This window comes from Lynx rufus, unplaced genomic scaffold, assembly GCF_022079265.1.
Source record: "Lynx rufus isolate CCGP_SWC_20201006 ecotype Redwood Valley unplaced genomic scaffold, mLynRuf1.p SCAF_16, whole genome shotgun sequence".
In the NCBI taxonomy this organism is placed as follows: domain Eukaryota; kingdom Metazoa; phylum Chordata; class Mammalia; order Carnivora; family Felidae; genus Lynx; species Lynx rufus.
This window is the reverse complement of record NW_025814830.1, coordinates 40,488,942-40,515,955: the sequence shown is the minus strand read 5'-3', so window position 1 is coordinate 40,515,955 and position 27,014 is coordinate 40,488,942. Positions and strand designations below refer to the sequence as shown.

At 43.7% G+C, this 27,014-nt stretch overlaps 1 protein-coding gene and 1 pseudogene across 1 annotated transcript in view; both read right to left on the bottom strand.

The window, feature by feature from the left end:
* Positions 1 to 27,014, bottom strand: part of TANGO6 (transport and golgi organization 6 homolog) — a 194,872-nt gene that overhangs the window by 4,489 nt on the left and 163,369 nt on the right. The window lies entirely within an intron of this gene.
* LOC124511646 (mesoderm-specific transcript homolog protein-like) overlaps positions 1,380 to 27,014 on the bottom strand; it is a 29,511-nt pseudogene continuing 3,876 nt past the window's right edge.

The window sequence follows — 27,014 nt, the reverse complement described above, 5'->3', positions numbered from 1 at the left end:
GAGAGCAAGTGGGCACTAGCAGGGGCAGGGGGTGGGAGAGAGGGAGAGAGGGAGAGAGGGAGAGAGGGAGAGAGGGAGAGAGGGAGAGAGGGAGAGAGAGAGAATCCCAAGCAGGCTCCATGCTGTCTGTGCAGCACCCAAAGCAGGGCTCAATTTCACGAACCGTGACATCCTGACCTGAGCTGAGATCAAGAGTCAGACACCTAACCAACTGAGCCACCCAGGTGCCCCTAAAATTCTTTCTTTCACCATTCTTTTACAATTTATTATTATTATTATTATTATTATTATTATTATTGAGAAAGAGAGAGCATGGGGGCGGGAGGATAGGGGCAGAGGGAAAGAGACAGAGTATCTTAAGCAGGCTCTGTGCTCAGTGTGGTGCCTGACGCAGGGCTCAATCCCACAACCACGGGATCATGACCTGAGCTGAAATCAAGAGTCGGACACTCAAACGAGTCACCCAGGTGCCCCTATTGTCTTAAAATTCTTAATTTTGTCTTTGACTTTGTGTTTTGAAAGCGAAGTACAATGGGACAAAGGAGCCTCAGTGTGAGCAGACGAGATATGTCCCACATGTGTGTCCACCATTCTTTGCCAGTGCGTTCTGTCCACAGCATCGGCCATGCCCCTTGAGCACAGAATTCCGATGGACCCACAATGTGTGGGGATTCAATAAGACTTGAAGCCAGTAAAAGGGCAGCATGCTTGTCATGATGGTGACTGAGCAAATGGAGGCACTAACAGCCCTGAGAGGCCACACTTCCCTGATGAATCAGAACTTGCTTCAAACACAGAAAGAAGGCAATGGCTTTCTAAGACACATGGATGAGTCAGATACCCTACTACATCCTTCGTGTTGCTTTTCTGTTTTAGCCAACCATTTGCTCTGAAAATGATGACAATACACAGTTCTTGTTCCTTTCAGTCCCCTCTTATTCATCAGTAGACTGAAGTTAAAGAGTGTTGGCAGCATGCGCATGAATCAAGAAGTGAGACAAAAGCAGTTGAGTTAGTTTTGTGCAAAGGTTCCACTGTTCTGCTAAGAAGGAAACACATATGCGTGCACAAGCCACAGAATACAATTCATGTAATTTTGGTGATTCTACATATGAGTTAAATAGTCTTATAGTTGCATTTAAAACTGGCATTGCACAATATAAGGAGCTACTGCAAACTTTGTGCTAGTAAGCTCACATTCAAAATTTCCTCTACTTCGAACAGCATTAGCAGCAAATCATACACACGTGACAAGTCGAAGGAGCAAAAGACTGTGAAAGAGAGGAAACAAACTTATATTTACATATCATTAATGGCATGTTTTCCTCATTTCTTTGAATCAGGGACACCACATTCTCATTTTCACTGGGCGCCACATATTACGCAGTGGGCCCTGCAGACAACTCTCGGAGCTCTTTGCCCTGGGTCACTACACCGAGCGCCCGAGTCCCGTGGGCCCACCTCACAGACACTCCGCCCCAGGCCTCGTGCAGCCGTTTCCTGGGTTTTCTCAAGGAGCTGCTGAGACATACAGGAGTGGGTCTTCCGCGCAGGCGTGTCTGGTGCTGACTGGGGTGCTCCCCCGCTGCCCTCTGGTAACCTCTCTTTCTTTCCTCGAGGCTGGCGGCACGAGAAGGAGGGATGATTCCCGAAAGAGGATGACTCCCCAGAGCTAGTGCCTCATGATTACTCACTCATTCAATAATCATTATTAAGGGCCTGCTTCGTGCCCAGGCAGCGTGCTGGTGACAGAAGGATGAATAATGCACGAACCCTACCCTCTGGCAGCCACAGCCCAGCGGGGAGGCAGACACACACACACCAGACGTACGACCTCCTCTCGCAGAGATAAGCTCCGCGCTTCTGTGGAAGCAAAGGAAGTGATTTCTGCCTGTGGAGGTGGGTGTAGGGAGAACATTTCCCCATCAGGCGACGGGGGCTTCACTCAGACTTTTATGTGTAGCCAAAGGGTGGCTCTGCCGAGTGGCTTGGGGAAGCCATTGATCAAGTCCCCTCAGCCTCAAGTACCCTCAGTTAAACGCAGATTCTAAGCGAGCCCAGCCTGCCTGTTATGTGAGGTTTATTTTATTTACTTTTGTAAAGGTTTATTTATTTATTTATCTTGAGAGAGAGAGAGAAAGAATGTGAGCACGATCAGGGAGGCGGAGAGAAAGAGAAAGAGAAAGAGAGAGAGGATTCCAAGTGACTCCAAGCTGTCAGTGTGGAGCCTGACTCGGGGCTTGAATTCATGAACCGTGAGATCATGACCTGAGCGGAAATCAAGAGTTGGATGCTTAACCGACCGAGCCACCCAGGTGGCCCGCAAATACAGTTTAAAGAAAGTCTCCTGACACCCTTTTACAATGGCATTAAGCCCAAAGTGTCTCTTACACAGAAATTCTAGAGTTCCCAGTGTTTATTACAAGGTCTTCTTTTCTCTTCTTCTTCTAGAGGAATCTTTCACCTACTCAGAAATATCTTCGAGAATTTTTGCTAGAGCCTCCTAACATTCAAAATAAGGTTAGCTTTTACTTGTTAAAAAGGGAGCTTCTAAGGCATTCTGTTCTGCTAAGGTACTCTGCTCTTTCCTGGTGTGGGTAGGAATTTTCCCCTTGGCACTGCTGTGTCCTTAAAATAACAATAATACTTGTGCCAACACCACTTCATACTTGAGGGGTGCTGAGTTCCTTGTTATCAATTACCGGATCTCCTTTTTTGGGTAACTGAGTGTTAGGCAAAGGCTCCTTCTTAATTAATGGGTCTATTTTAGCAATCCACCCTGGCAAGGCTTCTTCCCATTCCCTGTATCACTGGGGATCCCACACATCACAGGACTTCCTCTGGACTCCCCAAGGATCAAAGCTTCCTGCCAGCCAGGGATTGTCACCAAATCCCACGGATCAGGGGCTGAATACAAGGAGAGTTCAAAGGTAAAGTTACTCACAGGAGCCACTGTGGTGGGCAGGATATAGGCAATCCCATGGAGGAAGCCTTTCATTAAGAGTTCAACACACCTGCTCTTCCTCCCCCCTCAAGCATCAAGGCCCAAGGACTCCAGGGAAACGTAGAGGGGGTAAAGGTGTGAGTGGGGGTGGGTGCTCTCATACAGAGGAGATCTAGCTTAGCTTTTTGTAGCTGATGGTTGAAAGAAACATATTCACCATCTGAGAAGCTCCTGAGCCAGGGATATCTTAAACAAGTACCTAGGTTCTTAGTCTGAAAACTCTTTGGAAAGGGGTGGGGTTCATTCAGGTGTTTTATTAAAAGAATTTTGAGCTTGCATGCAACACACACACACACACACACACACGTGGGGGGGACGGACCTGATCAGAATGTGGGTGGTGGAAGAGTTCAACCAAGGGAGAACAAAGGAGAGAAAAGTTTATTGAACACACTGCAAAGGATCAGCGGGCAGGACAGCAAAGGAGACAGTCGGCCAGTTGGCAGTGATGGGGCTGTAGTTAAGGAGGGGAAAAGAGAAGATATGCGAGCATATGGAATTTTCCTCTTTTGGGTACCTGTGCCTGGTTGTAAGTAGTCCATTGGTCGACATATTTTGAGGTGGGTTGCCTAATGAACCTGTCTGCAATTCAGCCTGGGGTCACTGTGGGCCCTTTTACCTTTCTCAGGTTTCCATTGCTCAAGCCTGTTGCCTAAAAGCAGCGTCTACAACGCAAACACACACACACACACACACACACACACACACACACACACACACACACACACTTTCTCACCTCCCTTCCCCCTTCCTTTCAGCTCCTTGAAGCACACAAAGCTGATGCTTCAGGGACAAGGGCAGTCTTTAGGGTTAGACATGGCTTACAAAAGACCAGATGAGGGGCGCCTGGGTGGCGCAGTCGGTTAAGCGTCCGACTTCAGCCAGGTCACGATCTCGCGGTCCGTGAGTTCGAGCCCCGCATCGGGCTCTGGGCTGATGGCTCAGAGCCTGGAGCCTGTTTCCGGTTCTGTGTCTCCCTCTCTCTCTGCCCCTCCCCCGTTCATGCTCTGTCTCTCTCTGTCCCAGAAATAAATAAATGTTGAAAAAAAAAAATTAAAAAAAAAAAAAAAAAACAAAAGACCAGATGAGGCAGGGCATACTAATAAGGAAACGGTGTGAGCAAAAGACTGCCTTGGGCACACAGGTGCATTTTCAATGGCAAAGCAGGAAAGCAGTTTTGACTCTTTCAATGACCTTGACCCCAAACATCCTTGAAGTGGTTGCTATTTATATCTTTGAGTTAAGATCAAAAGAAGAAATAAATGGCAAGTATCTTTCTTCTTTTTAATTCCTAAATGTATTTATTTATTTGATTATGAAAGCAATATAACCACAACCTATAATATCTGGAACAGAGGAAGAAAACAAGCCTCTAGTCAAAAAACTACCTAATACAAGCTCCATTTGTAAAGACATTTTGTAATTAGATTCATTTACATTTTTCACAAATTATTTTAATATTAAATTTTTTTTAATGTTTATTTTTGGGAGAGAGAGAGGGAGACTGCAAGCTGGGGAGGGGCAGAGACAGAGAGGGAGACTGAGAATCCCAAGCAGGCTCCAAACCATCAGCGCGAGGCCCGATGTGGGGCTTGAACTCATGAACCGTGAGACCGTGACTTGAGCCGAAGTCAGGTGCTTAACCAACTGAGCCACCCAGGCACCCCAAATTATTTTAATATTTTAAGTCTTTTATACTTCAAGGTGATTTTACAAATGGAATTTAGGTGGATGAAATTGCTATTCTTCTGTTATTATGTGGGACAGGACACAACACAAATGGTCACAAGTAAGACATTTACAGAAATATAAACTCTAGAAAGATGTTATCTAACAGAGGATTTCCCATCTATAATTTCTTAATGTTTAAGGGAAAATGGGCCGCTAAATTTAAAAGGATAGGGGCGCCTGGGTGGCTCAGTCAGTTAAGCGTCCAACTTCAGCTCAGGTCATGATCTTGCGGTCCGTGAGTTCAAGCCTTGTGTTGGGCTCTGTGCTGACAGCTCAGAGCCCGGAGCCTGCTTCAGATTCTGTGTCTCCCTCTCTCTCTGCCCCTCCCTATGCTCTCTCTCTCTCTCTCAGAAATAAATAAATGTTAAAAAAAATTTAATTAATGTTTATTTATTTCTGAGAGAGAGAGAGAGAGAGTGTGAGTGGGAGAGGGGCAGACAGAGAGACACAGAATCTGAAGCAGGCTCCGGGCTCTGAGCTGTCAGCACAGAGCCCGACACGGGGCTTGAACTCACAAACTGCAAGATCATGAGCTAAGCTGAAGTTGGACGCTTAACTGACTGAGCCACCCAGGCGCGCGCCCCCAATTTTTAAATATAAAAGGATAAAAAAGTTAAATGCTAGCATACACTAATTGTACTTAGAAATCCAATCTTCCCATAGAACCAACAGATAAGGCAAAAAAAAGATGAGAAAGAAAGAAAACTAAATTCCATACAATCCTATCAACCTACCATTGTGGCTAAGAAAAAATATTGGGCACAAAGACAGAAACAGGGACATTTAGACATTGAAATAAAAGGTAGGGGCAGACAAGAGAATGGGGGGTTGGGGTGGTGAAAACCAGAGTTAGTGGGTAGAAACTGGCCTGGCAGGCAAAAAGATTCTCTACGTTGAGGCTCAGAAGAGGAGAAGACCCCAGAATCTGCCTAGTTCTGTTTACAAAATATCAGAATAAGCGTTTGGCATAGGATGAATCTGTCAGAAAGCCGCAGGCCAACTGCTAAGGGCCCTCATTTTGATGACTGTGTCTCCCTGTTAAGACCAGTGTATGACTTGGTGGCTGAGGGCAGTGAGAGTGGACAGATGGGGCTAAGTACAGAGAGTCAAGGATCATCAACAGAGCACAACTCAGCCACCTTTTCCCAAACCATGTGCAGGAGGCTCTGCTAAGCATTCTGGGTAAGAGGACCTGTGCCCGCCCTTCAGGAGCTCACCACTGGGTGGGGGAGACAGACATGCAGAGCTGAACCTAATGGCCCAGAGGCAGGTGGATCAGGTGGGGTGAATTTTGATGCTCCCAGTCACTAGCTAGGGAATCTTGAGCAAAAGACTTCAGTTCTAGGAACCCCAGTGATCTCATCTGCAAAATGGGGATAATACTGCCTCCTTGTAAGGTGGTAAGAATGAGAGTTAATGTCTGTAAAGATCCAAGCACAAAGACCTGTGTATGGTGAATGCTAAATAAGTGTGTGTGTGGGGGGGGTGCCAGTCTCCCCCACTAATACTGTAATCTGTGTCCTTCTTGTTACTCTTCTATTCTTGAGGCCTAGGACAGAGCCTGGCATGTAGCAGCTCTGGTGTTTGGTACATTTTTGTGTGTGTGTCTATTTACTTATTTTGAGAGGTTGGGGAGAGGGGCAGAGAGAGAGGGAGAGAAAGAATCCGAAGCAAGGCTCTGTGCTGTCAGCACAGAGACCTACTTGGGGCTCGAACTCTCGAACCATGAGATCATAACCTGAGCCAAACCCAAGAGTCAGATGCTTAACTGACTGAGCCACCCAGGCGCCCCTGGTGTGTAGAAAATTTTTGATGAATGAATGAATGAATGAATGATAACAACAGCCAATCCTTACATAATACCTGTTATGTGCCAGGTATGGTTCTAAGCATCTCATCTATAGTAACTCACTTAATCCTTACAACAACGCAATGAGAGAGGTACTATTATTATCTCCAATGTGCCCACGGCCACACAGCTAGTAACAAGCAAAGCCAGCATTCCGACCCTGGCAGCCTGACTTGAAGCCAGTGTTCTTTATTAATGACTACATTTTTCTGCCTCGTGAAGTGGCTATTATGTTCCCTCTGCCGAAGTGGGCAGCGTAAAAGCACACTGCCTACCTTACAGGTGGATTGTAGGATCAAAAGAGACGATGCATGTGAGAGTACTCTGCTATGATAAGCCAAGTGATACATAATTCAAAGTAGTGTTGCTATTATTACTCTGACATTGAAATAATTGGATTTGCCACCACGGGGCTAAGAAAATGAGGGGAAAGGCACAGCTCTGAAAATGAAAGAGAGAAGAGGCCAAAAAAAAAGAAAAAAAAATGTGTTAGGAAGACGAAGGGGAATTAGAAGAACAGGTGAAAGAAGGAGAAAAGGGATTTAATGCAGTCTGAGTGCAGGATCAGGGCCAGAACCGGTCCCTGACAATGGGTTCCTGACAACTGCCCGTGCTATTCCACAGGGCTGCAGACACCAGAAAGAACTCTGCTGGGCAATCAGGCAGGAGCCAGGCTCTGAGGTCTTGGAAGCATGTAGCCTCTCTAAGATAATGGGCAGGAAACAAATAAATTGGGGAAGGAGAAAGGGGATAGACAATTCGGACATCATTCAGGGAGCTCTGGCCTGACGAAAAATAAATGCTTTACTGACAAAACCCAAACCTTCACTTTGATGGGTGTATGAAAAAGAAATTAAGACTGATTCAAATAGAAAGACTGGGCTTTTGAGACACCTCACTGAAAAAACGATGGAAAGGTCGGCAAGGAAAGACAGGATTACTATTGTCTAAGAGATTTCTATCCATGCCTGACAGAGACCCTCAAACATGCTGAAGTTCACGGAAGCATTATTATTAACCGGAGGTTACTGAGCTTTTCAAAACCCTTTTATTTCCAAAGTATTTTTCTCTGCTAGACCTAGAGATAAATGGCATTTTTACCCTTTCTGGTTTGTGTCTGGCTGTTAAATGCGGAGGGTATCTCAAGTGCAAATTGGAGAAAAGGGTGGGGAGAGGATGAGGGGAGTATCATGTGTGATTTTCACTGAAGAATGAAGGGGGAGATTTTTAACTGGTCAAGTGCCGAAAATGCAGGGACGTAGACAGGTTGGCAGTTTAGGGACAAAGACCAAGACAGACACTATGGTTAACCCCTGGTAGGGGTGACAGTTCGGGAGTCCTAAACAAAAAGTGGGCGATCAGACTCACCGACACAACCCCTAACGGCGTGCCCTTAGGCTGGCTTAGGCGGAGGCACGCTATCCAGGGCTTCGAGGGGCCAGACCCGTGCCCACTGGGCTGTATCCCCCTCTCAGTGGCAGGGCCAGGAGCGGTCGCCGCAGCATCTTTCACAATGTCTTTAAATAGCAACCTGAGGAAGGCGGCAGCTTTCCTTCACCCCCACAGGCACGGAAATAGAACAAAGAAGGCAGGAAAAATGGCCGGAGTGTGTGCAAAGGCAGCAGGCTGCTGCTTGTGGGAGAGGAGATGGGGAGCTTTGTCCTTAAAAGGTGATTACAATCTCAGCTTTTAAACTGTGCTCCGTGACCTCGCGTGGGGAAAGGGCTCCACTTTGCTGGCCTGGGAGGCTCTCCCCAGCAAACACCCTGCTAAGGGACCCCAGTCCTGCTCCCCGCCTGAGCTTGATGCCTCCCACGGGATGAATGCCTGCAAAAGGCTCACTACTACCATTTACTTACTGAGTGTTTATATGACGTTTCAGTCACTGTGCTAAGCCCTTGGCACACAGTATCTCATTTAATCCTGTAAGACAGGTGCTGTTAGGTTCAGTTTAAAATTAGGGAAAAGAGGATTTAGAGCAGTTTCAGTGACTTGCTCCAGGACACGCCAGAGTTCAAACCTGCATCAGGGCTAACTCTATAAACCTTGCTTTTAAATATGTGCAGTTACTAGGAAATCCAATATGCAAAAGGAAGCGATGGAGAAAATCTGACCTTTTCCCTGCCCCATCAAAGTTCTTTATTTGGATGGAGCCAGGGCAGGGAGCAGGGGGAGCTGTAACTGGGCTACTGGCTGACCATAGGTTTGGGTTTCTTTTGGGGCATCCTGCATCACCCCAGGCAAACCCCGATCACACAGCTTCAGGTCTAGCTGGAATTGTCCACAGGGGAAGGACAGGACACTCTCTTGAGGGCATCTACTCAATGGAATTCTAGATTCTGTGCACGATGCCTCAGGAACCAAAGGCCAGAGAAAACCAGTCACTGACGCATCAGAGGTCCTGATGGAGTTTGCATTATGTACTAATACGTACATGGTGTGGACTAGACCAGAAAGAAGAACCCTGCTACCCACACCAAAGTATGGCTACAAAGCCCACATGTTGCCTCTGCACAACACCATCATTCTAGCGTAGTGATTTCCTACCCTTGCTACACATTACAATTCCCTGGAGAATGTTTAAAATGTCTGGGCCCCCACCTCACACCTAAGACTCTGATTCATAGGGGTTAGGACTAAGGGCTTTTTAAAAAATGTTTTAATTTATTTTTATGATTTTTATGCTCTCCAGGTGACTCTAATAAGGAGCCAGGATGCAGTAGTATGGGAGGTTAGGAAAAAACCCTGGGTGGGAGACTAGGAGTTACACCATGGTTTAGAAAGTAACAACACTGCCTGGGAAAAATCTAAGTGCCAGCTTAATAAGGGTGACGTGATTTGGACATAACCTATTACACTTCTTGGAATTTTCTTAACTATCAACAGTCAGTTTTTATTTTCCAAAGGGAATGGGGTCAAAATCATTTTAAGATCTTATTTTTAGGGGACCTGGGCGGCTCAGTCGATTAAGCATTCGACTCTTGATTTCAGCTCAGGTCATGATATCAGGGTCATGAGATTGAGCCCTGCATCAGGCTCTGTGCTGAGCATGGAGCCTGCTTAAGATTCTCTCTCCCTCTACCAGTTGTGCTCTCTCTCTAAAAAAAAAAAAAAAAAAAAAAAAAGATTTTATTTTTAAGTAATCTCTACACCCAACGTGAGGCTTGTACCCACAACCCTGAAAGCAAGGGTCACATGCTCCACCAATTGAGCCAGCCAGGTGCCCCTCAAAATCATTTCTGATCCACAAATTGGCACTGCATCGTTTTTCCAAAATATTTAAAAAATTTCTTCTTAAACAATGTGTACGTGAAGTGCGATTCTGAAGACATAGAAAGTTACAGGCTACCAACATGCGTTCTTTAAGAAGACGAAAGGACAAAACAAATGCAGCTGTCTCTGTTGCTACGTTAGCTGGAATTATGGCAGAAACCTTTGCCCAGATGGGAGGAATTAAGGGAAATACATGCGTTAGAACTTTGAACAGAAGTGTATATATATACATACCCATACACATATACTGCTATATATGTAGCACACACATAGTATATCTATGGTGTGTGTGTGTGTGTGTGTGTGTGTGTGTGTGTGTGTGTGTCAAGAAGCCAAGTTGTGAAATGCAGAAGGTTCTGACGGAACATCCATATGCATCCTGTCACTTTGCCTCAGTTCTTCTTCTCCCAGCTGATTTGGACAGCATGTCTACAACCCAACTGCAATGAAAACTTTAGGCGTTTCTAAGTAAAAGAGGGTAAAATTCCCTCCTAGTGAGAACTTGTTTCGACAACTTCTGCTCTTGGGAAACCTGAACACTGGAAGAGCTTGGAAATCCCAGAATTTCCAGTTGAAGATCTAGGAAATCTATTTATCATAAAGGCAGGTGCAAAGAAATTTAAGAGATGTGTTCCATGCTTCTTAGAGAAAAGATTTCGTGCACTCTCTCAACAAACATTCATTAAGTACTTACTTTGTGCAAAGCAGTGTGTGAGATGTGGGGAATATAAAACTGAATGGAAGGAGTAGTCAAATTCACACAGACAGAGGGAATGGGGATTGCCAGGCGCTGAGGGAGGGGAAAATGAGAGTTAGTATTTAATGGGTACAGAGACGAAAAGAGTTCCATGGAGGGGTGGCGGTACTGGTTGCCCAGTAGTATGAATATACTTAAAGCTACTGAACTGTACATTTAAAAATGGTTAAGATGAGGGGCACCTGATCGCAGAGTCGTGGGATCGAACCCCATGTTGGGCTCCACAAGAGGCGTGGAACCTGCTTAGGATTCTCTCTCTTTCCCCCTCTGCCCCTCTCCCCTGCTCATGCTCTCTTTCTAAAAATAAAAAAATAAAAGAAAAATATTTTAATGGTTAAGATGGTAAATTATGTGTTATGTTTCTATTACCACAATTAAAAAAAAAAGGTGGCTGGTGTGTTCAGGGGTTCGCAGTCACCTGTTGGCATCAGACATGAAGAAATCATCACACTATCTCCTCTAGTCCAGAGCTGATATGTAAAGTACTATGGAGCCTGGAGAAGCGAGGACTAATTTCACCTGAGAAACCAGGAAAGGCTTTTCACAAAGAGTATAAAATTTAAGTAGAGTCCTAAAGGATGAAAAAAAGCTAATCAGATGGACAGGTGAGGGGAAAAGAAGGCATTTGTGGCATAAGAAATAGTAGGGACTGGCACGCCTGGGTGGCTCAGTCGCTTAGGCATCTGACTCTTGATTTTGGCTCAGGTCAGGCTCCGTGCTGACAGCACAGAAGCCTGCTTGGGATTCTCTCTTTCCCTCTCTGCCCTTTCCCTGCTCATGCACTTTGTCTCTCAAAATAAATAAATGAACATTTAGTAGAGACCAAGATGTCGGCAAGAAACAGTCTGCAGATTATCTGGGGCTGGCATGAGGTTGTCAGGGCATTTGAGGAGAAGTACGGAGGAGACAGAGAAGTCGGGGGGAGATCCAGAATATAAAGGGCCTTGTGTGTCATGTGAAGAAGCCTGGTTTTTATCTCATGGATCAGGGTAAAAATGTTAGCTGGGGACTAGGCTTCAGCAGATTTGCATTTCAGAAAGATCTCTCTAGCTGCAGTTCCCCTACCATGCTGACTGAATGAATACCTGTCAACCCTGGAGAATTACAGAGTTGAAGCAAGTGGAGTGGTTAAGGAAATAGAAGTCGTAGGAATGCAAGTTTGTCCCAATATACCTGTAACAGTTTACCTCTTCCTCAAGTATCATCTCAGGCCAGTTCTAATTAGTTCCGTCACAACAGCCAAGCTGGCAATAAGGGAGCCTGAGTTTGTATTCAGTTCTACCTCTTACTGGCTGTGTGACCTGTGTATCTAAATGTAAGTATTCTGGACCTCAATTTTCTTATCTGTAAATAGAGTTAATAAGCATGTTTATCTCAGAGGGGTTGTTACGAGGATTCCACGAGATCATGAATGTGAAGAAGCTGGTGCTTTGCCTGCCATACATAAGCCCTTAATAAATGTTCTATTATTAAATACTAACCCTCAGAGAACATGCAATGTATTCAGAGCAGATTTGCTAAGAGCAAACAAACCATGGAGCAATGAGCAATGAGCTGGAACAGACTCCAGAGCATCAATCCTAACTGTCATTTCACTCCAAGGAGGGTAGGGTCAGAACTCCTTCCCTGCAGAGGATGAAGCAAAGAGACGTGGGTTTTCCAACCCAGAGGCCCATCTGATTATTACAGGAAGAAATGATTCCAATCAGGCTGCAGGGCAGAAGGAAAGTCCCAGGACTCTTACTCCCCAGCCTAGCAGCCTGAAGGTGTTTGGTCTGCTCCCTGCTTTTTTCGGTTCTGTATACACTGGGGGAAGTTGCTGGATGGCGTAGTCCATGGTTGGCCTGAACTTTTGGCAAGAGATAGTGGAACATGTGGTAGGGTAAAAGGAAGCCAGGGCTGTTTCCTGTCTCTACTCTGTGAAGAGTTCACTCTGGCAGGTCCTGGGAGGTCAGGGCACCTGGGTCCAAGGCCAGCCCCAAACACTGTCCTCTCACTGTTCCATCCTTCTCCAGGGCAGACAGTAAATAAGCTGTCAGGAGGCAGTCTGGCCTGTTTTCCTTTTGGGTATCAGGTTTCCAGGATCTGAAGCAGCCTTCTGTTGGCCGATTTGTGCAGAAAATGCCCAAGTGATTTGGTCGCTGAGTCCTTCAGATGACAGTCACTGAACATTCAGGCCTGTCTGTGCTGCCTGGGTTTATCTACTACTGCTCTGCCACTTACTAGTTGTTGGAGAAGTTACTTATCTTCTCTGTTAGTTTCCTCATGTATAAAATGGGGACATTAATCATACCTAAATGGACAATGAAGATTAAGTGAATTAATTAATATAAAGCACTTAGATATAAGTGCTATCATAGAGTAAATGCTCAAAGTATTTTTATGGAGTTTCAGAATTGCAACTACCATATAAACTAAGAGAAAATAATATTTTCATTTGTTTAGAATTTTATAGAGAGCAGTTTACTCTTTCGGAAAATCAAGCTCTACAATGTACCTCTGAGCTGCTCGTCTGATATCTGTATGATTTTGTATTTGTGGGTGTTACATTCATGACGACTCTACATACAAGAGCAACCAAATAATAGTTCATCATATCTTAGAGTTGCCTAGACATTTATATATTAAAATATATGTTATTTTGGGGGTACCTGGGTGGCTCAGTCAGTTAAGGGTCTGGCTTCAGCTCAGGTCATGATCTCACGGTCTGTGAGATTGAGCCTCGCGTTGGGCTCTGTGCTGACAGCTTTGAGCCTGGAGCCTGCTTCGGATTCTGTGTCTCCCTCTCTCTCTGCCCCTCCCTTGCTCATGCTCTGTCTCTCTCTCCCTCAAAAATAAATAAATATTAAGAAAATAAAAACAGAAACCATGTTATTTTATTATAAACTCTTAGCCTTTTATTCCTCCTTTATATATTATAGTTGGGGCATTATATTGATTTTTAAAATATACATGTAGGTTGGGGCACCTGCGTGGCTTAGTCGGTTAAGCAACCAACTTCAGCTCAGGTCATGATCTCACAGTCCATGGGTTAAAGACCCACATCGGGCTCTGTGCTAACAGCTCAGAGCCTGGAGCCTACTTCCAATTCTGTGTCTCCCTCTCTCCCTGTCCCTCCTCCGCTCACGCTCTGTCTCTCTTTCAAAATAATAAATAAACATTAAAAATAAAATAAAATATACATGTAGGTAAAGAAGTTACAAATTTCATTTCAGGAGAATAAAGGGGAAACACCAAAATATTTGGTATAATAATTTGTTATAATAAAAGTGTGTTGGGTCTGATCAAGAGAAAGGGAGCTGACAGCAGATACTCCCAGATCTGGTGCTTTAACTTGTGCTCCCTTTATGATGTCACCTAAGATACCCTGGAGAATAAGACGAACCTTGTTCCAAGAGAATGAGTGAATTAAGTAAAAGGAAGAGGGAGAGATGCTATCTTTTTATTAGCACTTGGCCAATGCAAGCGACCAGGAACAAATGGAAATGAGTGCTAGTTCTTCCTGGCATTAGCTTTGGAAATTTGTAACTACTGCCTCTTCATGAACTTTATTTCCTCATTCATAAAATAAGCAGTTGGATTATTTCCCAAAGTATGTTCCATGGAACATTATTACTTGGCATGCTTATAATGAAAAAAGGGTTCCTTGGTAAAGGAGTTGAGGAATTGTTAGTTTTCTTTGCTGCAGGCCTTCTCAGACTCTTTAATAGGCTAACATGTACCTAATCGACAAGAGAAAAACATATAGTCATATGCAGCATTTTCCAAACTTATTTGACCATGAAGACCTCATGTCAGGGGAACAACTCATAAGTTAATAAGCCAAGGAAAATTTTTGTGAAATAAAATTAAGGAGTCTCTAAGTCTTCTTCCACCTCTAACATTCTAAAGTTCTGAGTTTGGGGGTGCCTGGGTGGCTCAGGTGTTATGTATCTGACTCTTGGTTTCAGCTCAGGTCGTGATCTCGCAGGTTGTGAGTTCAAGCCCCATGTCAGGCTCTGTGCAGATGGTGTGGAACCTGCCTGGGATTCTCTCTCTGCCCCTCCCCTGCTCATGCTCTCTCTCTCTCTCAAAATAAACAAACTTTATATATATATATATATATATATATGTGTGTGTGTGTGTGTGTGTGTGTGTGTGTGTGTGTGTGTAAATTCTGAGTTTGACAATACTTTCTTCTTTCTTCTTGGCCTTTTTACATCAGGAAAGAAGGGTAAGGGGTGCCCGGCTGGCTCAGTCAGAGGAGCATGTGACTCTTGACTTTGGGGCTGTGAGTTTGAGCACCACACTGGATATAGAGATTATGTAAAAATAAAACTTAAAAAAAAGGATAAGAAGGGCAAAGAATAGGCTATCCTACAGGAAATAAAATAGTGTGTCTGATGCAGAAGAGGAAGACAAACCAAGTTCTAACATATGTAGATCTATGCAAATGCTGGTGCAGAAGAGGCAGAAAGGGTACAGTCTTAAATGTCAGGGCTTCCAAACTGTCATGTATGTTATCACTAGAAAAGGTTGAACGTTGATATTTTAACAGTCACAGTAAGGTACTGAGTTGTAATCTTTTTGGCTTTATTTCTCAAACCCATCACTACTGTCATAGGATTTGGCCAAGTTACTGTTGAGGCAATCTATGGGACTATCCCCTACTCCTAGGCACTGACCCCAGCTTTTCTCTCACAGATGGGTACAATGGAGGCTGAACGTGGTTTTACACAAACAGCATTTCCATATACCCTACCTGGCCCATCTATGTTGGTCGACAGGGGGATGGGCATCTGATCCTAGCTGGAATGTTAAGTTTCTTTCCTGGAATTTTTGCATTTGGGGCCAGGTAGGGAGGGAATCTCTGAGTGTTGGGTATAAGAGCAACCATGGGTCACTGTCAGTGGTCATATTGCTGCCACAGGAGGAAAGCTAGATGCCAGTGCAAAAGAACAAAGATGAAATACAGAAGAAGCAGAGACAAGATATGGGGCATTTTAATTCCTGATTCTAGGAGTCACTGATAGCCAGCTCCATCCATATTTTCCCACAACATGACTATTCAGCCCTTCTTTGGATCTCGCAGGCTAAAAAGTCCTCTGCTTAAGCTAGTTTCTGTTGCTTAAAGAAACAGACTAGGTTTCTGCTGCTTAAAACCAAAAGAGTTCTGACTATAGTCACATATGTCCTCCATACCTACTTTCTTCATCTATAAGAGGGAAGAACAGAAGCTGCCGTCTCAAAGCTGGTGGACTGAACACATGCACACACCAGTCCTCTTTCCTGGAACCCCACTAAAAGGACAGCAAAGGGAGAAAAAATGGCATTAAGCTATCAGAACAAAAAGCACTAACAAGGCAATAGCAATAAAAGTTTTGATGCTAGAAAGCAGATGGATGAATTCTAGGGTCATAATCCTGATTTGCCCAGGTTAATATGTTTTACATCTGTTGCACTTATATAATTAATAAGTGTCCTCTTTCTCTCTCAAAAGTGTCTTGGTTTGGATAAAAAATCGATTCACTAAACCCAGAAGCAAGCCTAATGTACCACAGAAACTCAAAAAAGTTCACCTCTTAAAATGGAGGTGAACAGAAGCCCTGGTTGGAAGTCTGTTTGAGTACTAAGTAGGTGGCCTGATGCCTTCCATTTTGGGTACCCAGGTAACTGCCCTTCCCCAACCACAGCAGGAGCTTGGAGTTTACCCTTTTAGAGGATCCAACCAAAGAGACTATGGATAGACATCAGGTACCGATAAGGATGAGCCTACCATGTTGAAAATAGAAGGATTAAGTGAAAACCTGCATACAAAATGACGAGACTGCCATCCTCCTTCTTCCACTCATCTTCCATAACCCTGGCAGCTGGGCTCACATCCTCTAGGTAGAAGAACAGACTATTCTCTGACCAGCCCCAAAGAAAACAACTTCAGAGAGTCTTGACGTCTACCAGTGAAAGTAAGTCTCCTAATGAAATGACTTGGCTATATCATCACCCTCCTATAAAGTTCACCAGTCCATAAGTATTGCCCATGCACACAAAGCATCGCTAACTTGTAAGTGCTGTGTTCTTAAATCTTGCAGTAGTCTTAGAAAGTAACTAGTCCACACAAGAGCAAGTGAATGAAAGATTATAGGAGATATGTCTCTCAGAAGGTGAAACTATTAGAGCACTTGATATGTTTGAATCTTTTAAGAGATTTATCAACATTTAGCATGGTGGACAAATTGGTAATAGGTTTACAGAAAAGTAACAAAAATAAACCTGAGTCATTTATTAACATCAGAAAAATCCAAAATTCATACAAGAAAGGAAATGTAACCATAGTAGATAATATGGCTCAGTTGTGGATAATATTTACAGTCATAGTAACATAAACACTAAATGTTGATATACCAAAAACTGTAATGTAATTGTATAGGGAAAATGGGGAAGGAGAGTGCATATATTTGGGGCATATTAATAATAACACTAATACATATTGAGCTTTTAGAACCTATACGTTCTAAATGCTTTATATACATAAGGTCACTTAATTAAAAAATCTTAAAAATTTTTTAAATGTTTATTTTTGAGAGACAGAGAGAGAAAGAGAACTCAAGCTGGGAAGGGGCAGAGAGAGAGAGAGAGAGGGAGACACAGAATCAGAAGCAGGCTTTAGGCTCTGAGCTGTCAGCACAGAGCCCGATGCAGGGCTTGAACTCATGAACAGTGAGATCATGACCTGAGCCAAAGTCAGATACTTAACCGACTGAGCTACCCAGGCACCCCCTGGTCATTTAATTTTAAAAAACAACCCTATGTACTATGATTATCCTCATTTTTACAGATGAGGAAATCGAGGCACAGAGAGGTTAACTAACTTGTGCAGGGTCTCACTGCCAGTAAGTTGTAAAGCTAGGATTCAATCCTAGACATTCTAGCTCTAGAATCTACATTCTAAGTCTAAGCCACTATGCTGCTTCATTGATTCTCACTGCAGGCCAGTCTTCTGGACCTTAGGAACATAATCACTGACGAAGTCCCACTTGTACATATTAGATCTAGCAGGAAGTCAAAAAGTGTGTTGAAAAATCAAGAAATAGCAATGTAAGCATGCTACTTAGAAATATGGAAGGAAGTAGGGGCACCTGGGTGGCTCAGTCAGTTGAGCATCTGACTTAAAAAAAAAATTTTTTTTAATGTTTACTTTTGTGAAAGAGTGAGAGAGACAGAGCGTGAGTGAGAGAGGGGCAGAGAAAGAGGCAGACACAGAATCCAAAGTAGGCTCCAGGCTCTGAGCTGTCAGCACAGAGCCCAACGTGGGGCTCGAACTCATGAGCAGTGAGATCATGACTTGAGTCAAAGTTGGATGCCTAACTGACTGAGCCACCCAGGTGCCCCTAGTTTTGAGTATCCGACTCTTGATTTCAGCTCAGGTCGTGGTATTGAGCCCCGCGTCAGGCTTTGCACTGCAAGTGGAGCCTGCTTAAACGTCTCTCTCTCTCTCTCTCTCTCTCTCTCTCTCTCTCTCGCTCTCGCTCTCTGTCCCTCTCCCCTGACTTGCAGACACTCTCTAGAAATAAAAAAATAAAAAAATAAAAATAAAGAAATATGGAAGTTAGGGTGCGTAGGTGGCTCAGTCAGTTAAGCATCCAACTTTGGCTCAGGTCATGATCTCATGGCTCATGAGTTCAAGCCCCACGTTGAGCTCTGTGCTGACAGCTTGGAGCCTGGAGCCTGCTTCAGATTCTGTGTCTCCATCTCTCTCTGTCCCTCCCCACTCATTCTCTCTCTCTCTCAAAAATAAATATTTAAAAAAAGAAATATGGAAGTAAACACTTAAACAGCTAATCAAGTTGAAAACAGTTGCTAATGGGAAGAGAGAATGGAGGGTAAAAGGGAGAATGGGACTATGGATCTTTGATTTAAGCTTTGTAAAAAACTATGAATGACATTTTTAGATATGAAAATCCCAATTAAAAAACAAACACACATATGGGGCGCCTGAGTGGCTCAGTCGGTTAAGCAGCTGACTTCGGCTCAGGTCATGATCTCACGGTCAGTGAGTTCAAGCCCTGCATTGGGCACTGTGCTGACAGCTCGGAGCCTGGAGCCTGTTTCAGATTCTGTGTCTCCCTCTCGCTGACCCTCCACTGTTCATGTTCTGTCTCTCTCTGTCTCAAAAATAAATAAAACGTTAAAAAAAGTAAAAAATAAAAAAAATAAAAACAAACACACTAACAATAAAAAGACAAGTAACCCAATTTTAAAAATGGGCAAAGATTCTGAATAGACATTTCTCCAAAGCAGATATCCAAATGGCTAATAAATTCATGAAACAATGCTCAACATCTTTAGCCACCAGGGAAATGCAAATTTAAACTATACCACCTCACACTCACTAGGGTGGCGATAATCCTAGCAAATGATAAGACAGTAACAAGTGTTAATCAGACTGTGGAGGATTTGGACCCTCAGACATTGCTGCTGAGAATGGGAGATGATGCAGCTGGAAAATAGTCTGGCAGCTCCTGAAAAAGCTAAATGCAGAGATACCATATGACCCAGCAATTCCACTCCTAGGCATATACTCATGAGAATGAAAGCATATGTTTGCATGAAAGTGTGCACACAAATGTTCACAGCAACATTATTTAAAATAGCCAAATAGTGGAAATAACCCAAATGTCCATCAACGGATGAATGGATAAACAAACATGGTATATTCATACAATGGGATATTATTCATCCATAAAAGGTTATGAAATCCCAATGTAGGCTACAATACAAGATGAACCTTGACTGCATTATGCTAAGTGAAAAGAGCCAGATACAAAAGGCCATATATTATGTGATTCCTTTGATATGAAATGTCTAGAAAAGGCAAATCCATAGACAATAGGTAGACTGGTGGTGGCCAGGAGCTGGGGACAAGCGGGGAAATGGCGGGTAATGACTGCTCTTGGCTACAAGGCTTCTTTTGGGGGGTAATGAAAATGCCCTGGAATTAGATGGTGGTGGTGTTGGAACAATTTTATAAAACACTAAAAACCTTGAAATGCACACTTTAAAAAGGTGAATTTTATAGATACGAGTTATACCTCCATTTAAGATTAAATGAGATTAAACAAAATACGAGGCAAGGGGGAATGGGGCTATTACGCTATCAATGAACACAGCACTCGTTTACCTCCCTTTAGATCAGCAGCCGTGGCCTGGTGGGAGTGTCTTCATCTGCCTGGACCTGGCCTTGCCTTTCTCCCATTCAACTTCCCTTAGGTTGGCTCTGACTCCAGCCTGGCACACTCCTCGCCTGGCACCTTCTAGCCCTCCTCTCTCAGACGCTGGCTCAGATCCTGGGACAAATACGCCCCTGAAAAATGCCCCGGATACTATCCAGGGTTTTCTAGCTATAAACCCTCTTTAACTCAGTGATGTAAGGGTATGATATCTGAATTACTATCCCATATACAAATCTTGTATTTGACAGATGGTAGAGATCCTTGGAAAAACAGGCATTCTTTAGTTAATGACTAAACATTTGATTGTTACTGTGTGGGAACGAACATTTGAGAAGTTGTGCTTCTGGTCTGACTGGGTCTTAGAAAGGAAAAGATAGAAAATTATATTGGGCTTTAACAGAATAAGACAAGCTTCTAAACATACATAACAGGTGTAAAAAATCACCATAGTTTTTCTGGCAACCCCTTGCCACACAGAAGTGATGAGAACTTTGCTATTTACAGAAAACGTAGATGGCTGAATAGGAAATGGAACTTGGTACAAGTCTTGATTAACTAAAATGTTACTTTAAATATTCTCACCATGGCAAAGAAACTGGTGATTGCTTAGTGGATACTTTCATCAACTACTGGTGTACTTATTTGCTTTAAAATAATCTTTATTTGCTTTTATTTTATTTTATTTTACTCTATTCTATTTATTTTTAAGTAAACTCTACACCCATTGTGGGGCTTGAACTCATGTCTGTGAGATCAAGAGTCGCATGCTCTCCTGACCAAGCCAGCCAGGCTCCCCTATTTACTCTTTCTTTAAAAAGTCAGTGGCCCAGAGGCACATGGGTGGCTCAGTTGGTTGAGAGTATGACTTCAGCTTAGATAATGATGTCACGGTTCGTGAGTTTGAGCCCCACGTTGGGCTCTTTGCTGTGAGCACAGAGCCAGCTTTGGATTCTCTGTCCCCCTCTCTCTCTGTACCTCTCCTGCTCATGCTGTCTCTCAAAAATAAAGTTAGGGAACAGAAAAGCCAGGTAGAGTACAGGTTAATCTCTGAGGGTCTTCCTTTAGTCATTTGTAAAATGGGGACACCTACCCCTCAGTGCTCCTGAGAGAATCAACTGAGATAGTCCAATAATGCACCTAGCTCAGTGTCTGCTTTATGAAAGCAGACAACATTATTATTATTTTGTGGTGCTATAACCACTGCCTCATAGTGATACAGAAGAAAGGGAGAGAATGACAGTGTTGGAGGTCAAATCATGTCTGGACATATATTAAGTCCTTTGTTCAGTAACTGCAGAGCATGTAGGCTCTCTCTCTCTCTCTCTTTGATGTTTATTTATTTTTGACGGAGAGACAAAGTGCAAGCAGGGAAGGAGCAGAGAGACACAGAATCCGAAGCAGGCTCCAGGCTCCAAGCTGTCAACACAGAGCCTGATGTAGGGCTCAAACTCATGAACCGTGAGATCATGACCTGAGCCCAGGTCAGACGCTCAACCGACTGAGCCACCCAGGCGCCCCCCCCCCCCCTTTTAAGTTTTATTTATTTATTTTGAGAGAGAGAGAGAGGATATGAGCAGGGGAGGGGCAGAGAAAGAGAATCACAAGCAGACTTCTCACTGTCAGCGCAGAGCCTGACGTGGGGCTTGGACTCACGAACTGTGAGATCGTGACCTGAGCTGAAATCCAGAATCAGATGCTTAACCAACTGAGCCACCCAAGTGCCCCCAAAGCATCTAGGTTCTTATACTTTTCCAGTCGAGTCGTTGTCTATGAGGAAGAACGAGGTGGCATATGCAATCATGAGATCCTTGCACAGAGTTAGAAGGCTGGATTCCACATAATAAAGTCTATCTTTCCCAAGTCTGAGATGACCGATGGTGTGAGCCTGGCGTGACAAAGTGTAAGGTTCTAAAAGTTCCAGCCAGGAAATAATTGCCTATTCATTCAGAACAAATATGAAATTACCTTTGGTAGATTTAAAAATATTGTTCAAAACCCCAGCAAATCTAAGGATGACATAGTAGTAGTGGCCGTGGTGGTGGCGGTGGGGGTAGTAATAGCAATGACAATACTGCCACCACCCGAGATGAGTCGTAGTCATCATCACTGTCATCTTTCATATTTGCAACGCTTCACAGTGTGAAGCATTTGCCAAGTTATCCCTTCTAATTCTTGCCACATCTGTGTCAGGGGGATGGGACGGATGTGCAAATGAGGCTCAGGGGGGTTAAAAGATTTGCACCAAGGCCAACAGTCCAAAAAATTATTCTATGCTCCTCCTTATTCTTTCTAGTCAAGTGTCAGAATTAAGTTCTTTCAAGGTAAGCATGTCACAAACACTGCTTCTCTGGTCTTCCTGAGGGTACAGTATGTGGTACAGGCCCTTAAAGCAGAAAAAAAAAAAAAAGTAAGAGTGTGACAAAGAAGAGATACCCTACACAGAACAGGCTTCTTTTAAAAAAAAAAAAAAATTATTTATTTATTTTGAGAGAGAGAGAGAGAGAACAAGTGGAGAAGGGGCAGAGAGAGGGAGAGAGAATCTCAAGCAGGGTCTGCACTGTCAGCTCAGAGCCCAACGTGGGGCTTGAACTTACAAACCATGAGATCATGACCCGAGCTGAGATCAAGAATCGGCTACTTAACGGACTGAGACACCCAGGCACCCCCCAGAACAGGCTTCTTAAGATGTGGCAGTAAGGAAGAGGTGGAGAAGCATAAGCACAAAAGAGAGAGCATTATGGAATTATGGGTTGAAACGTGTGTTCCCCCCAAAAAAGATACCATGAGGTCCTAACCCCCAGTACCTCAGAATGTGACCTTATTTGGAAATGGTTGTTCTGATGTGACTAGTTAAGGTCATAGTAGAGTAGGGGGGCCCTAATCCAGCACTGGTGTCCTGAGAAGAAGGAAGCCACGTGAAGACAGAGACACACAAGGAGAATACATGTGACAACAAAGGCAGAGACTGGAGCGATGTGTTTGCAAGCCAATAAATGCCAAAGCCTGCCTGCAAAGCACCGGAAGCGAGAAGGAAGGAAGAACTTTCCTACAGGTTTCAGAGGGCGCACGGCCCTGTCAACACTTTGATTTTGGACCTCTAGGTCTCCAAAACTACGAGACAGCAAAGTTCTGTTGTCAGTGGCACTTTGTTAGGCAGACCCAGGAAACCACTGTGGAGCCCGAGAGGATCCCGTCTTCTAAGAATGAAATGAGGGGCAGCAACTATATTGTCTGAGAGAAAAGAAGGAAGTGTTTGGGGGGAAGAGACCATTTATAAACCTATGACTTATTTGAAAGCCCCTCTAAGCCACCGTCTCTTTTGACATTGTAAACGTTGTCCAACAAATGCTGAATTCCTTAAATCTTCTTTAAGCTTATTTATTTATTTTGAGAGAGAGAGAGGGAGAGAGAGAATCCCAAGCAGGCTCCGCACTGTCAGCACCAAGCCCGATGTGGGACTCGAACTCATGAACCATGAGATCATGACCTGAGCCAAAACCAAGAGTTGGACGCTTAACCGACTGAGCCACCCAGGCGCCGCTAACAAATGCTGAGTTCTTATTAAATGTCTTTAATGAAGAATATCAATACTGTAAACACCAAGCCCTGGCCATTGGCAGATGATCAGCAGAACTGCTGCCTTGATCAACTGGCTATAGCCCTGTGCTCCCAGGAAGGGAAGAATCTCTTTAATTTCAGTCCTGGAAGGGCACTCTCTCCCAAGCACTTTTTCAAAGTTTACAGGGGAATAATTATTACCTGGATCACAGTCATGTTTACATAAATGTTCTTTTCATTTACTCTTCACACAGAGCCTTCGATCTGTTAAAAGGAGCAATGTGTGAAACTGGCTCTGGGAAGGAACTGGGCCCGTTTACTGTACACATAGCACCAAAACCACACCAAATGTTGCCAAAATAACTTTCAGGATAGAACAAAACCAATAAAAGGAAGGAAAGTTTCCATTCAGCTTGCCCATTTACTTATAACTTGCCATTTGTGCCGTGTCAGAGATTAAGTGTCCTACCCTCCTCGGGTCCCAGTTCTTGGTCTGGACAGACAGGAAACAAGGTGAACCCAGGATGCACGCACTCAGTCTTTTAGATGGACCATGGGTAACTGCTGTAACCAGAAAAGCATCACATCATACGTGAGCCATTTTTTTTTTTTTTTTAAGCCAGGGTTTGCTTTCTCTGGACAGTGAAGTAGGAGAGTAACCTCTGACTGCACAAATGTTCATGAAGCCACTGCTCATTATGTTATCAGGAAGAGGTTTCTGTCATCCGAGTCCAACTCTGGATTCAAAGAAGGAATTAAAAATCATTCCTGGGTGGAGACCTGGGTTTGGCTCAGAACCTGCCTCAGCCATCAGTTAATAATTAATCCCAAACTCTTCCTCCAGAAGATGTTTCCAGGGTTTGCTTATTTTTAAAGACAGGACCTGGTGTTAAGACTCGTTTATCATCTTGGGGCACCTGGGTGGTTCAGATGGAAGAGCATGTGACTCTTGATCTTGGGATTGTGAGTTTGAGCCCCATGTTGGATACAGAGATTACTTAAAAAGAAGAAGAAGAAGAAGAAATAGAAGAAGAAGAAGAAGAAGAAGAAGAAGAAGAAGAAGAAGAAGATTTGTTTATCATCTTGAAGGAATGAATTCTAAAAGCCTACTACTTATCTCCTACTAGACAGAATATAGATTAGGTTTTTGTCACCTAAAATTAGTGATTAGAAGGAAGAAAAGCTATGCTCCAGGAAATACCTTTTAATATTAAAAAGCAAGGGAGAATGGAGCACCTGTGTGGCTCAGTTAGTTGAGTGTCTGACTCTTGATTTCGGCTCAGGTCACGATCTTATGGATTGGGAGACAGAGCCCCGCGTCGGGCTCTGTGTTGATAATGCGGAGCCTGCCTGGGATTCTCTCTCTCTGCCTCTTTCCCTGCTCACACATGCTTTCTCTCTCTCTCTCAAAATAAATAAATAAATATTAAAAACAAAAAATGCAAGGGAGAAAGTTTCAATATAAAATGTTGCCAAATTTATAGTCACTGTAAACCCATATGCAAAATTCTCAAGTACCTGATAGTTCTTGGAAGTCTGCTTTCTGTGTAGAGGACTGTAGTAGTTCTCTCAATAAATCTAGAACTACAGTCAGTCCCAAAGTACTCATTCTTTTTTTCTAAGATCATCAATTTTTTTCCCTATTATATACAGCCAGTTCTCGTTATTCATGGTAGTTATGTTCTGCAAAGTTGCCATGAACAATGAATTAATGGAGACTGAAACATTGCTCCTAGAGGAAATATAAGTTTAGGTTTCTGAGAGCCTCTGGTCATTCCAGATCACTTATCTTTATTTTTATTTAATTGTTTTTAAATGTTTTGTTTATTTTTGAGGGAGACAGAGTGCAAGCAGAGGAGGGGCAGACAGAGAGAGGGAGACAGAACCCCAAGCAGGATCTGCACCATCAGCACAGAGCCCAACATGGGGCTCGATCTCACGAACCATGAGATCATGACCTGAGCCAAAATCAAGAGATGGATGTTTAACCGACTGAGCACCCAGGCACCTCCCCCTTATTTTTTAAAGCAAGCCTGTATCTTGCTTGGTCAAAGGTTCGGGAAGAGATTCAGGCAGACAGAATTTGGGAATCCTTTCTCAGGATCTATCCATCCCAGAATTTCCCCTCTCTGTCCTGAAACTGCGGTTCCCCAGATCAACGTCCTGGTTCTCCAGGCTAGAAAGACTGTGGTATCTCTACCAGTGCCCCTCCTGCATTGCATTTGCTCCCAGATAGACTTTTTCCTAAGTTAAAAGCCAAGAAAACGGAAACTTACTCCATACAATGCCTGTCCTGTGAGCATGGACTCCCCATAAGAATCTGCCTGCATGTGACTGCTCTCCAGTGTCTCAAGGTAGCTGCTTACTATATTAGTTGCTATCTGAAGGAGGGCCAGTCTTGTCGGCTATTACTCAGCCATTACTACCCCAATTATTCATTATTGTCTTTGGAATGAATTTATGAAAATGGATGTTCTAAACATTTACAATACTTAAACAAGTCACTGTGCAAAGATCTGGGAAGGCCTGGATAGTTAGGCACAATTTTTTCATTCTGTTCCTCAGCTTACCCTCCACACGTGGAGGAAGGCTGTTCTGAACCCTGAAGCCAACAGAAGGCACATATCTAAACTTACCTCCTCCTCTGAACATCCCTAGTGAATTTAACTTCTAGCAAGGGTAAGGTAGAATCGGTTAAATGGGAGTTCCTTCTGGCCTCTCCTAGGCTTCAGGCTACAATGGGAATAAATTAACAGTTAACACACATGGCCATAAGGCCAAAATAAGGCTAAGCAGAGAAAGTAAGTTTTTCAATAAGAAAATGTATGTAATATCTCCCTCCAATGTGGATATTATATTGACTGCACAAAATTCTGGCTACTTTTTTTTTTTTTTTAACGTTTATTCACTTTTGAGGAAGAGAGAGAGAGAGGAGAGAAACACAAGCGGGAAGGGGCAGAGAGAGAGGGAGACACAGGATCCAAAGCAGGCTCCAGGCTCTGAGCTGTCAGCACAGAGCCCGATGCCGGGCTCGAACTCATGAACTATGTAATCATGACCTGAGTCAAAGTCGGACGTTTAACCAACTGAGCCACCCAGGCCCCCATGTTCTGGCTACTTTTGAATGAGAAAGAGGTAAAAGCTACCTCTTGAGTGGGGGTAGTGAGGTCTTCCTCTCTGATCCCAATCTGTCTTCTGATCTTCTGAACATCCACCTCTTCCTGGATTTCCTGCCTCCTTTCTGAGCTGCCAGAACCACAGAGGTCCTTAGCAGGCACATCTAGCAGCAAGAGAAAATTCACTGAACCCTGGAATTATCTTTGGCATTCTATAACTTGAAAAATAGTGATTAGAAGGGAAACATGCGCGCGCGCGCGCGCGCGCACACACACACACACACACACACACACACACACACACACACAACACTTCATCAACAAAGTGGCACTTTCATTTCAGCTGTTCCTGGGGGCAAACAGCAGAAAAGATAAGTCCTAGATTGAAAGCTTTGTGGTTATCTCCGTTTCTCATTAAAGTGCCCCTGATTATAATCACACCCACGATTACAAGATTTAACACACCTGGTCTTAAGGATGCACCAGGAAGAGGAATCATACATTCATCTCATCCCATT